The following is a 15,000-nucleotide window of genomic DNA, read 5'->3' as shown; positions in this document are numbered from 1 at the left end:
TAAATCCAATTGGGGTCAAGTAATTAGTGGAGTCCCACAGGGATCAGTATTAGGGCCATTGTTTTTTTTAACATATATCAGTGACTTGGATACTGGAATTTTTTTCTCTTTATATAGGAGGGACACTGGCCAAGGGCAACAAAAATCCAATACACACAAAAAAAAAAAAAAACACTGAGATGCCAGTCCCAGAAAAGGGTCTAAACCGGTAGTCAAAAAGGATAAGTGTCTTGAAACATCCCTCTTGAAGGAATTCAAGTCATAGGAAGGTGGATATACAGAAGCAGGTAGGGAGTTCCAGAATTTACCAGAGAAAGGGATGAATAATTAAGAATACTGCTTAACTCTTCTATTAAAAAGGTGGACAGAATAGGGGTGAGAGAAAGAAGAAAGTCTTGTGCAGCGAGGCCGCGGGAGGAGGGGAGGCATGCAATTAGTAAGATCAGAAGAGTAGGTACCATGAAAATAGCGGTAGAAGACAGCCAGAGATGCAACATAGCGGCAATGAGAGAGAGGATGAAGACAGTCAGTTAGAGGAGAGGAGTTGATGACACGAAAAGCTTTGATTCCACCCTGTCTAGTAGAGCGGTATGAGTGGAACCCACCACCTAGACACGTGAAGCATACTCCATACATGGACGGATAAGGCCCCCCTGTACAGAGTTAGCAGCTGGGGGGATAAGGAAAACTGGCGGAGACGTCTCAGAACACCTAACTTCATAAAAGCTGTTTTAGCTAGAGATAAGATGTAAAGTTTACAGTTCAGATTACAAGTAAAGTACAGACCGAGGATGTTCAGTGTAGAAGAAGGAACATTTGAGTGTCACTGAAGAAAAGGGGATAGCTCTCTGGAAGGTTGTGCCAAGTTGATAGATGGAGGAACTGAGATTTTGGGGCATTCAACAATACCAAGTTAGCTCTACCCCAATGAAAAATTTTAGAAGGATCAGAAGTCAGGTGTTCTGTGGATTCCCTGTGTGAAGTGTTTACTTCCTGAAGGCTTGGACGTCTATGAAAAGACATTGAAAACTGCAGAGTGGTATCATCAGCGTAGGAGTGGATAGGACAAGAAGTTTGTCATTGATGAATAATAAGAAGAGAGTGGGTGACAGGACAGAACCCTGAGGAACACCACTGTTAATAGATTAAGGAGAAGAACAGTGACCGTCTACCACAAGAGCAATAGAACGGTCAAAACGGAAATTTGAGATGAAGTTACAGAGAGAAGGATAAACGCCGTAAGAGGGTAGTTTGGAAATCAAAGTTTTGTGCCAGACTCTATCAAAAGCTTTTAATATATCCAAGGCAACAGCAAAAGTTACACCAAAATATATAAAAAGAGGATGACCAAGGCTCAGTAAGAAAGGCAGAAGATCATCAGTAGAGCAGCCTTGACGGAACCCATACTAGCGATCAGATAGAAGGTTGTGAAGTGATAGATGTTTAAGAGTCTTCCTGTTGAGGATAGATTCAAAAACTTTAGATAGGCAGAAAATTAAAGTAATAGGACTGTAGTTTGAGGGATTAGAACGGTCACCCTTTTTAGGAACAGGTTGAATGTAGGCAAACTTCCAGCAAGAAGGAAAAATAGATGTTGACAGAGTTAAAAGAGTTTGACTAGTCAAGGTGTAAGCACGGAGGCACAGTTTCGGAGAACAATAGGAGGGACCCCATCAGGTCCATAAGCCTTCCGAGGGTTTATCCCAGCGAGGGAATGGAAAACATCACTGCGAAGAATTTTAATAGGTAGCATGAAATAGTCAGAGGGTGGAGGAGAGGGAGGAACAAGCTCTGAATCGTAGAGTTTTTAGCAAAGGTTTGAGCGAAGAGTTCAGCTTGAGAAATAGATGTAATAGCAGTGGTGTCATCTGGTTGAAATAAAGGAGAGAAAGAAGGAAGAAGTAAGGTTATTGGAGATATTTTTAGTTAGATACCAGAAGTCATGAGGGGAGTTAGACCTTAAAAAATTTTGACACTTTCTGTTAATGAAGGACTTTTCGGCTAGCTGGATAACAGACTTGTCATGATTCCGGGCAGTAATATAAAGTGCAAGAGATTCTTGTGATGGAAGGCTGAAGTACCTTTTGTGGGCCACCCCTTATCATGTATAGCACGAGAACAAGCAGTATTAAACCAAGGTTTGAAAGGTTTAGGTCGACAAAAAGAGTGAGGAATGTATGCCTCCATGCCAGACACTATCACCTCTGTTATGCGCTCGGCACACAAAGACAGGTCTCTGATACGGAAGCAGTAGTCATTCCAAGGAAAATCAGCAGAATACCTCCTCAGGTCCCCCCATGAGGGGCAGGTTCAAAACGCCAGAGACACCTTCGCTTAGAGGGATCTTGAGGATGGATTGGAGCGATAGGACAAGATACAGATATGAGATTGTGATCGGAGGAGCCCAACGAAGAAGAGAGGGTGACAACATAAGCAGCAGGATTAGAGGTCAGGAAAAAGGTCAAGAATGTTGGGCGTATCTCCAAGACGGTCAGGAATACGAGTAGGGTATTGCACCAATTGCTTTAGATAGTGGAGGATAGCAAAGTTGAAGTCTAGTTCACCAGGATGGTTAGTGAAGGGAGAGGAAAGCCAAAGCTGGTGGTGAACATTGAAGTCTCAAAGAATGGAGATCTCTGCAAAAGAGAAGAGTCAGAATGTGCTCCACTTTAGAAGTTAAGTAGTTAAAGAATTTCTTATAGTCAGAGGAGTTAGGTGAAAGGTATACAACACAGATGGTGGAAAACTCGGAAGATTCAAGAGCGTGGGCACGAGAGCAGGTTAAGTCGCTGCGCACATAAACACAACATCCAGCTTTGGATTGGAGATGAGGATACAGAAAGTAAGAGGGAATAGAAAAGTTTCAGTGAGTTTCAGTGAGGAAAAGAAGATGAGGCTTAGAAGAGGAGAGTTGGTGTTCTATATATTGAAAATTAGATCTTAAACCGCGAATGTTGTAGAAGTTAATGAAGAAAAAGTTGAGGGGTGGGGGTGTCAAGACACTTAGGGTCGTCAACAGAAAGGCAGTCCGACCTGGGTACATTTGTGGTTCCCTTCCCAGATGGGGACTCCGAGGCTGGTGTAGGAGCTGCCACGATAACTTTGAAATTTTGAATGAAGAGTGTGTGTGTTATTAGGTACTTGTAGTTTTGTGTGAAGGAAGAGAGTTGTATTTAGAGGGCAGGCTGTGATTGCCCCCTTGTGTTGTGAGACACAAAGGGAAACGTTCAGTGAAGTCACAGTTGGGTTTAATGATAAGTTCACAGCACCCCCTGATTTAGTGCTTTAGACCTTGCTGGGAGTAATTATCGTCTCGGCAGGTGCCTACTGCCTCCTCCCTGTAATGGAATTAATAGTGATGCTAGTAAATCTCTGGATGACATGAAGATAGGCAGATTGATTAGGTCTGAATCGGATGCCATCGCTTTCCAGGCAGATTTGGATAGGGTGAACGAATGGACATACAGATGACAAATGCAGTTTAATATCAAGAAATGCAGAGTACTTAGCGTAAGTAGAGGAAACACACACAGTAGGTACACAATAAACAAGATAGCCCTGATAGGTTCAGGGCACGAAAAAGATTTAGAGTTATAGTTAGCTGTGAACTCCGTCTAAGAAAGCAATGCATAGAGGACAGAAACAGGGCAAATAGGGTATTAGGATTCATTTTTAAAAATGTTAAAAGTAGAAGTCCCTAAGTAATATGAAAGTCATATTTGGCGCTGGTCAGACCACATCTAGATTACGCTGTGCAGTTCTGGTCCCCATGTTACATGAAGGATATAGGTCTATTAGAATCAGTACAAAAGAGAATAACTAAAAGAATACAGGGGATGAGGGGTATTCCTTACGAAGCAAGAATGAAGCTGTTAAATTTACATTCTTTAGAGAGGTGTAGGGTAAAAGGGAACCTGATAGAAGTATTAAGTGATATAAGGGCTATGACAAGGGGGGGGGGGTGTAAGCAAAATTCTTTGGATCAGTAACCAAGATAGAAAAGAAATAACGGGTTCAAGCTTGAAAAATTTAGGTTTATAAAAGAGATAGGAAGGAATTGGTTCTCAAATAGAGCGGTAGATGAATGGAACGGACTCAGTAATCAAGTTGTTAATGCTGAGTCATTGGGGAGCCTTAAGAGAACATTAGACAGAGTTGTGGATGGGGATGATAGGTGGAAATAGGTAGGTATATTTCATACAGGAACTGCCACATGTAAGCCTGATGGTGTCTTGCAGCTTCCCTTATTTTTTTATGTTCTTATGGATGTTTGCTGCCATTTTACTATGTTTAAATAAGCGTAGTCATAATGTTGAATAAATATATAAAAGGCATGTCAGCCTCACAATGTAAGATCCTATAAGTCAAACATTTTGTCACTGACTTTAGACTTTGAAGGAAGAGGTGTTGTGCATACTGCATAATATTTATGAGTTAAAAAAAATCCTTATAATCCTTCTTTGTTATATAATTTGGACTCGTTTGATTAGCCAGTTACACGTGAGGTCGTTAAAACAAACTAAAGAAAGATCGAAGATCTGAATTTATTTCACCACTTACTTCATGTGAGTTAAAGTTTGTAACACACACACAAAAGTTAAACTCTCTGCCGGGGAAGCAAAGGAACGTGTTATGTCCTGAATTAATCTTTCCATCAATCTGGTGGCGGCGGCATGCGTGCGGGGGACGCGGGAAGAACAATGAGACAGTAATGGGACGGAGACGAGAGTGAAAGATGACAGGAAGACGTAATCACGAAAAGGGGCGCAAATTCATCGTGCGGGGAAAATCCCTCTCGCCTTGACAGAAACGATTAAGACACAGGAGGAGGAGGAGGAGGAAGAGGAGGAGGAGAAGGAGTGCTGAAAGCCCTTAGCAGATGTGATTAACGAACATACTGACGAGGGAGAGGGTGCGTATGCTTACCTTTTATAGTGTTTACAAATTATGAATATTAACGAGGAAACGCTCAATAATGTTTGCCTCCTCCCTTGGGTTATAAAAGGGTCTCTTCTGGCAGCTTGTCGAGAAGGAAAGGAAAACGACTCCTCTATGGCAGAAGTAAAAAATTCACAACCCCGTTAAGCTTTTAGAATAAAAATAATAAATAAATAAATAAATAAATAAATAAATAAAATAAATAAAATAAAAAAAATAAAATAAAACAACAACTTTATTCAAGGCCTCGTTTCTGCTATACTTCCGCTATGCATCTGCCTTTACTAAAAATATCACTCCTTAAGCAAGTAGTTTGCAGGACATGACAGCGACGCACACACAACTCACTCATCCAGCCAAGTAACACACTCCATTTTGATCTCATCGCCATGCTAACATCAAACCCATCGCGGAGTACAAAACGCTTAACAACATCAAAGTGTAGTAGTCGCGTACGACAAACAGGCAATAGGAAGACCTGCAAAGGCAAAGAATTACAGATAGTCTCGTCTCGTCTCATGCCACGCTGCCACACCTACCTAGAAGGACAAGTCATGTCAGGAAGTTGAATTTCGTCTACGTATTCAAGCAGAGTGAAAAAGTCGCAGCTCTCCAGAATACGACGAGTGAGAGAATATCTTTTACTGCCCCCACAGGTGTAAAATGAGGCGCAGAAACTGGAAGGGTGCAAGACAGACTGAGAGCAGGCATGGAGATAAGGGAAAAAAAACGGAGTGTTGCAGAAATAGAAAAGGCGTGACAGGAAAATGGCAGGGGGTGATAGAAATGGAAACAGATAGATATGGAGAGAGAGAGAGAGAGAGAGAGAGAGAGAGAGAGAGAGAGAGAGAGAGAGAGAGAGAGAGAGAGAGAGAGAGAGAGAGAGAGAGAGTGGGGGGATCTAGAAAAAAAAAAAAGCGATAAAAAAGACTGCAAAAAATATAAGAAGAGAGACAAAAATAATAAAAAAAGTACAAGAATTTGTAGGATAAACAAGTAAAGAAAGTTCATAACATATATATGACTGCAGCAAGAAGAAAAATTTCGAAAAGTAGAATGAAGGGGAAATGCAGTCTGGACACGGATAGAAAGAGCGAGTAGAAACAGAGTGAAGGGACGGGGGAGAGAGATTCTCATAGATAAGACTACCTGACGAGTAAGGGACTGCACACTCCCTGACTTCCTGATAGATAGAGGGCGGCGATGCGTCAAAATCTTTACGGCACAATGGGACGACTGGTGCCAAAGACAGGGACACTTGAGAGAGAGAGAGAGAGAGAGAGAGAGAGAGAGAGAGAGAGAGAGAGAGAGAGAGAGAGAGAGAGAGAGAGAGAGAGAGAGAGAGAGAGAGAGAGAGAGAGAGAGAGAGAGAGAGAGAGAAAGGACCAGTAGGATTGAGAGAGAGTAGATGATAGGGATGAAGGCTAAGATGATCAGGAGAGGACAAAGAGGCAGAACAGAGATGATCGATAGTAGAGGACGAAGAGAAGATGAGAATGTGAAGAGTAAAAGGGAGCGAGATGAGGGCAATGATGAGGGATGAAGGGTTAACAAGGAGAGACAAGAGTGTGATGGAGACAAAAAAAAACCGCGAAGAAAGGGATAAATAGACTATAATGAAGAATGAATAGGCAAAGACAAAGAGCCAACTAAAAGTAACGAAAGAAAAGGACAAGAAAAGAGGTTGAAGAGGGTAGCAATGAGGGACAGAGATGATAAGAAAGGTGGGGGAGAAGAAATATATTAATGTCGCAAGTGTTCGTCTTCTTCTGGAGAATGAATGAGGGGAATGTCTCATGGTGAAGTGACTGGTTCATTCATTCCACCCCATTTACTCTTTTCCAACAATAATTCTTCTTTTACTCTTCATCTTTCTTTCGACATAAATAATTTATTATGACTTTTTGCTTTGTTCCCATCAAATGTTAGTGTCCATCTTGTTAATTTATTTCTGATGGAGAATGTAGATGGATTAGTTATTATATTAATTTACCCGCTTGTTGAAAGCTCAGTTTAACAGTGTCTGTTAACAAAAGAAATAGATGTTCAGTAAATTTTGAAAGGTAAGGCGACTGTGATCACAGTGTTTCTAATCCACGCAATGTTATGAAAAGGAAATTTTGGTGTAGGATTTGATATAGGAAAAGGGCGAGGTGTACAGTGATTATGTTGTCCCTTTTGGTCTGTGGATGTTACTAACATTTGTTTGCGGTATTTATTCTTAATTTCAGTAAATACACAATGGGTTTCACGTTTTTACGGAAAGAAGATGCATCGAGTAATGAAAATGAAGAATAACTGCCGCAATTTTTTCTCACAAATATATGCGTGTCCACGGTGAGCTATATTCTTCAGTGAAATCCCTGTTTGACGTGTCATACCATGTCTCGGTAATTCCAATTATACACATTTATAAGTCTTCTAATTTGCTTTGGTAGCTTCACGTGTTTAAATAACAAATATTAATATAATTCGAGTCGAAGGTTGCTTTGTTAAGTGTTCATTTATGATAGAAATACTGAAGTTATCTTTTAGACATATTTACCCTTCCATATCATTACTTAGATCGTTCACGACGTTACGAAAAATATCTTGCGAGACAAACTGTTCCAACTTGGTTCCAGTGTGCCCATCGTCCTGATAAATATCAGCTTACCCATGAAGATTATTTCAAGATTTATAAAACGCGATTTTTCTTTTCCCAAACTGTTCTGAATTTGTTATTTACAATAAAAATTTTATTTTTCAGAAAATCTGGCTGTCTCTCTTCTTCTGAAGATTTCTAGAAACTGCAATACTGTTAAGAAAGAGAGAGAGAGAGAGAGAGAGAGAGAGAGAGAGAGAGAGAGAGAGAGAGAGAGAGAGAGAGAGAGAGAGAGAGAGAGAGAGATTTTTATGGGAGTTGATCAAGCAGTGTGACAGCCAGTAAGAGAGAGGGGGAGGGGAAACAGGAATAGAAAGGCCAAGTTTATGCATCAAATTTCCTCCACAAACTGAAAAAAAAAGTCTATGAATACATCAGTTTGGGTTCCTAAAATCCTTCCCAGCAAGTTTGAATTGGTTCGAGTCAATATTTTGCCATCCGTGTTCCGGGTATCGAAGAAATATATCATATTGATTGTGAAACTTGACGGATTAAAATGTAAAATGATAGTTGTATGGAAAAAAAAATAAGGAGGAAGCGGGAGAATATTTTGTTAGAAGAATAAGGAAAATGTAATTCTGTGGTACTATTTTGTGTATTATGTGAAAGTGTGATTGATTTTGATTTGCACCTTTGTTTTTCCCGTCTACTTTTCCCTTCATTTTGTTTGAATCATGTGTGCATGTATGTTCGCGTACGCGCGGACACTTGCGTGCGTCCGTGTACGCAAATGAATAATGCAAATAATAATAATAATAATAATAATAATAATAATAATAATAATAATGATAATAATAATAATAATAATAATAATAATAATAATAATAATAATAATAATAACAATAACAACAACAACAACAACCTCAACAACAACAACAACAACAACAACAACAACAACAACAACAACAAATGATTTATTTAAGTTGCAGCCGTGAGGTTGAAAATATACATATTAATATTCCAAGACTCTTGATGGTTACAAGAGCAAATGGAATCATGATCCAGCTTCAAAAAAGCACACGGGCACATGATCAAGCTTAACCGGGGCTCACCGAGGCAAATATTGTTTATAATTTGTTTATGATTTTGCTGTACTTTCACTTGTCAATGGAAGATGGGGATCGGTAGGGACGTGAAGGGAGATTGGGTCACATTCCAACCCGCGGCTGCTACGTCCTAACCCTTTGGAAGATAGGTGATTTGTATATGTATTTAGGTGTATGTGTGAGTGTCTCATAGCTCATCATTACTTCCACATAACTTATTCATAAGATTCCTCCACGACAGGTGGAAGCACACGGGAATTCACTGCATTTCACTGATTGTTTAGATACTGTTTATAATTTTGCTGCACTTTCACTTGTCATTGGAAGATGGGGATAGGTAGGGAAGTGGAGGGAGATTGGGTCACATTCCGATCCGCGGCTGCTACTTCCTGACCATTTGGAGGTCAGGAGATGTATGTGTGTATTTGCGTGTATGTGTGAGTGTGCCTCAGCTCATCATTATTTCCACATAATTAATTCATAAGATTACTCCGCGACGGTAAGAAGGAAGGAAGAGGGAAGAAAACTAGATAAAGAGAGAAGCAGTGTGAGAAGGGAAACCAAACCAAGTAATTCACATCACTTCTGGGCCAGAATAGTGCTTTAGCTTCCGTGGAGATAATTAGGTTATCTTCTTTTCCCTGACTGCCTCCGAAACCAATCTTTAGGAAAGAGAGGAAAATAAGATCAAAGTAAACTAAATTAAAATGTCCTTTTATTTATTTTTTCCTTCTTTTTACTCTTGATACGTTTCCTGAATTTAAGGGGTTTTAATACTTTACTTCCTCTATTTTTCACCTCACGTATAAATGAAGTCTAATTTTGTGTTAGCTGGGATATTATAAATAATAATAGTAGTAGTTTTAAAAGTTGCACACACATACACACACACACACACACACACACACACACACACACACACACACACACACTATAATATATATATATATATATATATATAGAGAGAGAGAGAGAGAGAGAGAGAGAGAGAGAGAGAGAGAGAGAGAGAGAGAGAGAGAGAGAGAGAGAGAGAGAGAGAGAGAGAGAGAGAGCGATAGGGAAGGGGGGAGCGTAGACGCACAGATGTTGTATTCCTTTAATGATATGGTTACGTATCGAACTGTATAATCCCATCTTCAGATCCATTGCATTAAAAATAGAATAAAAAGAAAGTTAAGAAACATTAAAAAACTAAAATCACAGCTTCTCTTGAGGAGAGGGAGGAAGCTACTGACCTGTTGGTCTTACAGTGGGGAGCTACCTTAGCCTCTGGCTACACCAACATATGAACACAAAACACTATCTTATCATGGAGGGCTCCTATTTTCTATTGGACATTAAAACACACACTATACTAGAAGCTACAGACGCTAAACCTAAATATTAAAACAAAAATAAATAAATAAATAAATAAATAAATAATAACAACAAGAACAATAATAATAATAATAATAACAATAATAATAATAATAATAATAATAATAATGATAATAATAATAATAATAATAATAATAATAATAATAAAAACTAAGCCTAATCTCACCAAATTATACAAAAGAAAATACCTTATTTATTTTAGATAATACAAAGTTTTAGAAAGGTGCCATTGGAGCTCATTTGAGGTTGTATTGATTAATTAACAAAGATTCAGCCATCCTGAGTTATGTTTCGTTATTAGCTTTAAACAATGTTGAAATTTTCTTCTTTTATATAATAATTCAGTGATACAGCATGTTCTGTAATATTAGAAAAAAAAAAAACAACTCTGAGGAGTTATGGGTTTATTAATTTTGAAAGATAAAACCTTTAGGTTTGAACATTCTCAATCTAAGGTTCCGAGACGTGCAAAACTATACTATACATAACTGAGCACTAATGACGTATGAAAGAATATACGACGTTTACATAAGAACATAAGAACATGAGAACATAAGAAATGAGGAAAGCTGTCTAATCTTCTCTTAAAGCTCCGTAATGACTCAGCACTAAGAACTTGATTACTGAGTCCGTTCCATTCATCTACCACTCTATCTGAGAACCAGTTCCTTCCTATCTCTTTTTTAAACCTAATTTTTTTCAAGTTTGAACCCGTTATTTCTTGTTCTATCCGAGTTACTGATCCTAAGAATTTTTGCTTACGTCCCCCTTGTTATAAGCATTATTCCACTTAGAGACTTCTATCAGATTCCCTCTTAACCTACGTCTCCCTAAAGAATGTAAATTTAAGAGCTTCAATATCCCTTCGTAAGGAGCACCCCTCTTCCCCTGTATTCTTTTACTCATTCTCCTTTGTACTGATTCTAATAAACCTATATCCTTGTAATATGGGACAAAGAACTACACAGCGTAGTCTAGATGAGGTCTGACCACCTCCAAATATTTAATATTACTTCGGGACTTCTACATCTAACTCTCCTAAAAATGAATCCTAATACCTATTTGCCCTATTTCCGGCATCTATACAATGCTTTCTTAGACGAAATTCAGAGGTAACTATAACTCCTAAATCTTTTTCGTACCCTGAACCTACCAGAGCTTCGTTGCTTATTGTATACCTCCAGTGTGGGATTCCTCTACCTACACTAAGTAATTTGCATTTGTTGATATCAAACTGCATTTGCCACTTGTCTGTCCATTCGTTCATCCTATCCAAATCTGCCTGCAAGGCGATGGAATCCGATTCTGACCTAATTAATCAACCTACTCGTATCTTCGTGTCATTCGCAAATCTGCTAACATCACTACTAATTCCACTATCCAAATATATATTAAAAACAACAATGGCTCTAAAACTGATCCCTGTGACACCCCACTAATTATTTGATCCCACTCGGATTTAGAGCCGTCTATTACAACTCTGTCGCCTGTCGCTTAGCCACGACTTCATCGAATCCCATCTATCTCGTGTGCCCTAACCTTTCTCAGGAGCCTCTGATGGTTTACCTTGTTAAACGCTTTACTAAAGTCCAATTATAGGGTGTCATAATATTTATACAACTCAGTTATATTTACTTCAACTAATTTTCTCATCTCGGCCCCCTCCATACTCTCCACTCCATCTTCTACACGCCTCGACCTCACCTCGCCCATCTCAGCATGACTTGACCCTCCATCATACTCACACATCTACCCTATCTCCCCCTCTCTCACTCCGACCCTTTCGGACACTTCTGTGCTCCTCCTGCCCTTCACCCCTAACACCTCACCTCACCTCCCTTATCCTCCTCTGAACTTATCTCTTTCAACACCATCCTGGACCTTACCTACCCCTCCGTCCGTTGCCAGTCAACTCTTTGGAGGTAGCTTTTTAATCCCTCAAAATCTACTCTCCTAAAGTCAGGTATTTTACAAGTGTTTTTGCTTCTATAAGTTTTCTCCCATTTTTATTTGTACCTAAATTCACAATGGTCACTGTTACCTACCTGTCCTCTAACCTCTACCTATGTGACTGCTTCTTCCTTGGTAGTTAGATTTAAATATTAGATATTAAATATTATTCCCTCTTTAAGGCTCTAAGGTTAATTTTTGAAAATTATCCTGAACTACCTTAAGAAATTCCTTTGCTTCACTGTTACCCACCATCAGGCTCCAGTCGATATTCCTAAAATTAAAATCTCTTACCACACATACCTGACTGCAACTGCTTGCTCTATTTATTTCCTGCCTTAGTGAAATGTTAATTTCCTTTCTATCGTTCGGTGGCCTGCACACTAATCCCAGTAATAATGACTGTGATTCTTCCTTAACATCTATCTATATCGAGTCTGTTTTGCTATCCGTTTTACTTTTACGGTTAATACAACATTGTAATGTGTCCTAACGTGCAGCGCGACACCTCCTCCTCTCCTGTTTTCCCTGTCTTTATAGAATAGTGTATAACCATATATCTTAACCTGTGGATTAAATACTTTTCCTGACATATCTGTTAAAACAATGATATCAAGGTTCTCTACACACGCCATTCTTCTAAGCAAGTCTGTCTTATTTAAAAACTTCTACTATTCGTGCTGTGAACACTTAAGCTATTCTTCCCCTTCGCTGAGCTAGTTACCTTTCTAGATTTAACTGATTTATCCTTCATTTCGTCGTCACAAGACCTTCCTCCTTCCTGACTAACAAATAAAGCGCTGGAGTGCTTTGGCAAAGTATTTTTATATCTGAAATATAAAACAATATCATTACAATTTGTAAAAATAAATCTAAAGGACAAAAAAAAAATGTAATCTTAATATTTTTTCTCTTAGAAAAATGTAATTCTTATAGTTACCTGATGTGGTAACTATAATGGCCATGGAATGGTTATAATATGTATTTAAGTTGTTTGGATTTAGTAGTTGTAGAATAATTATAAGAAAAAAAAATATTGCATTAATTTTTTTTACTCATTTATCTGCAATATAGGTGGGTTAACCATTAGTGGAAAAGTAATGTCTAAGCCAATTAATTTCTTTATCATGAGGAACATACGTGATAAGCCATGTTAATTAGTGTTTTAACAGAGTTGATTTTAAAAGAGTTTGGGGCAAAGGATGAATAGTTGAGTCCTAAACCTGTGAAGGTGTTTTTCTTGTAATCATCAGTGTTGAAATGACAGTTGTTCTTGGTTATTAATATATGAAGGAAAGGCAGAATTTTTTTTTTTCTAATACAGTAAAATAAATTTTCTTATGTATGCTATTTCAATACTCCAGTACTTGATTTGCGTGTGATTTTCTTTAAACACAACAAAACAGTCATTCACGTATCTTTTACACAAAATAGGTTTGAACTAAACTGGGCAATTATGAATCCATTTTTTTTTTTTTTTTCATGATAGCATAAAAAAAAAGAAAATAATAATAATAATTTGCTTCGGTTGGGCCAAAAGAAGAACCCATCGCTATTCCATCTACTTGTTTATATGAAATATTAGTAAAACAAAAAAAATATATTCTTTGACAGCTAGTTCTAATAAGATGAATAGTGGAATTGTAAGGATGTGTGGAATTAGGGCTACTTTCTTGCATTGTAATGTTGGTTAATAAAGGTTTCAGCTTTGAGTGGCTTGTAGGCGGAGTCAGAAGTTCTGCTGTGGAGTTTGAATGAGGGATGGCAGATTAATGGCAGGAGAAAGTTTGTTGACATGGGGAGAATGATTAAGAATATGTTATGTCGAAGATATTGAGTTGTATTTGGTTGTCTGTCCTGGCTCATTGGCTCATAGTTGGAAGGGTAGGATGATATGCCTGATGAATCCATGTATCTCATGTGATTTAAAAGGCAAAGACTAAATTAATGTAAGGCCTTGTAATAAATATCCGTGAAAAGTGAGAGGGCGAGAGTCAGGAGGGTTTATTTAAAAGTTGAATAGCTTAATCCTAGGATGTATTGTGACTGTTCCTTTTCTTAACTCTTTTCAAGAGTCTCATTCTTTACTAACGATGGACACTAGGTAGAAGAAGCATAAGTTAGGTTTGGTAAAATGAAGGCTGTGGGTATGCATGTACTTCAGTTCAGCAGGAGGAACGCCCATGGGGCCGTATTAACAAAGATCCTCAGCCTTATGCTTAGCCTTTTGCTTGGTCTTGTGGTTATCTTCAAATAGTGCTTAAGGTTGGGTTAAGAATAAAAGTGAAGCCCAGTGCCAGTGAAGTATGAAATGGTGACAGAACAAATTAGTAAAGTCTAATACTTCTTAATTTTGTGTTAATAGTGCGATCTTTAAATGTTTGGAGGCTGGATAAAATAATAGAAAAGTGATAATTTATCTTCAATTTTGTAAAGATACGAATGCATGATTTTCTATTTATTTATATATTTTTTTAATGACTAAATTAGACCACGCGCAAGGCGCGAGCAATTTTTCTGAGTTTAGGACCTTGAGCCAGCACGGCCGCACCGCTCCTTTCCTGTCTGTTGTCTTTAGTATGGAGGAGATGATGACACCTATGGCCGAAAAAGCCAAAAGAAGAAATCCATTGGACCGATGACGAGACTTTTCTTACTTGTCTAGTCAATATACGAGTACGAGGAAAGGAGTAGCCTGAAGTACTCCACTAGCTCAGCCTCACAAAAAAAGCTGCATGGTCCTCTACCAATAAAAAAGTAAATGGGACACGGTAACAACAGGACACAGGAAAGGGCAAGCTCATCACTGCTGCAGAGCTGCATTTCCCAATGGCTAAATAATACTGTAATTATTACTCTCATTACTACCGTCTGTGCATCACTTCTTCCTGTGGGGTTCTCCAAGGCATCTCCTGCCACGTATAACACTCCTGTAGGTCTAGTTTATATATTTTCAACAGTTCAGGGTCACTCAGGTCACCGAAAACATGCTTAAGGGACCGGTAGCTCTTCAAATGGCGTGTTCAGGCTCCTTGGTGGTCGTCT

Source organism: Scylla paramamosain, chromosome 13, assembly GCF_035594125.1.
Source record: "Scylla paramamosain isolate STU-SP2022 chromosome 13, ASM3559412v1, whole genome shotgun sequence".
NCBI classification, from domain to species: domain Eukaryota; kingdom Metazoa; phylum Arthropoda; class Malacostraca; order Decapoda; family Portunidae; genus Scylla; species Scylla paramamosain.
Note: the sequence above shows the minus strand (reverse complement) of the source record.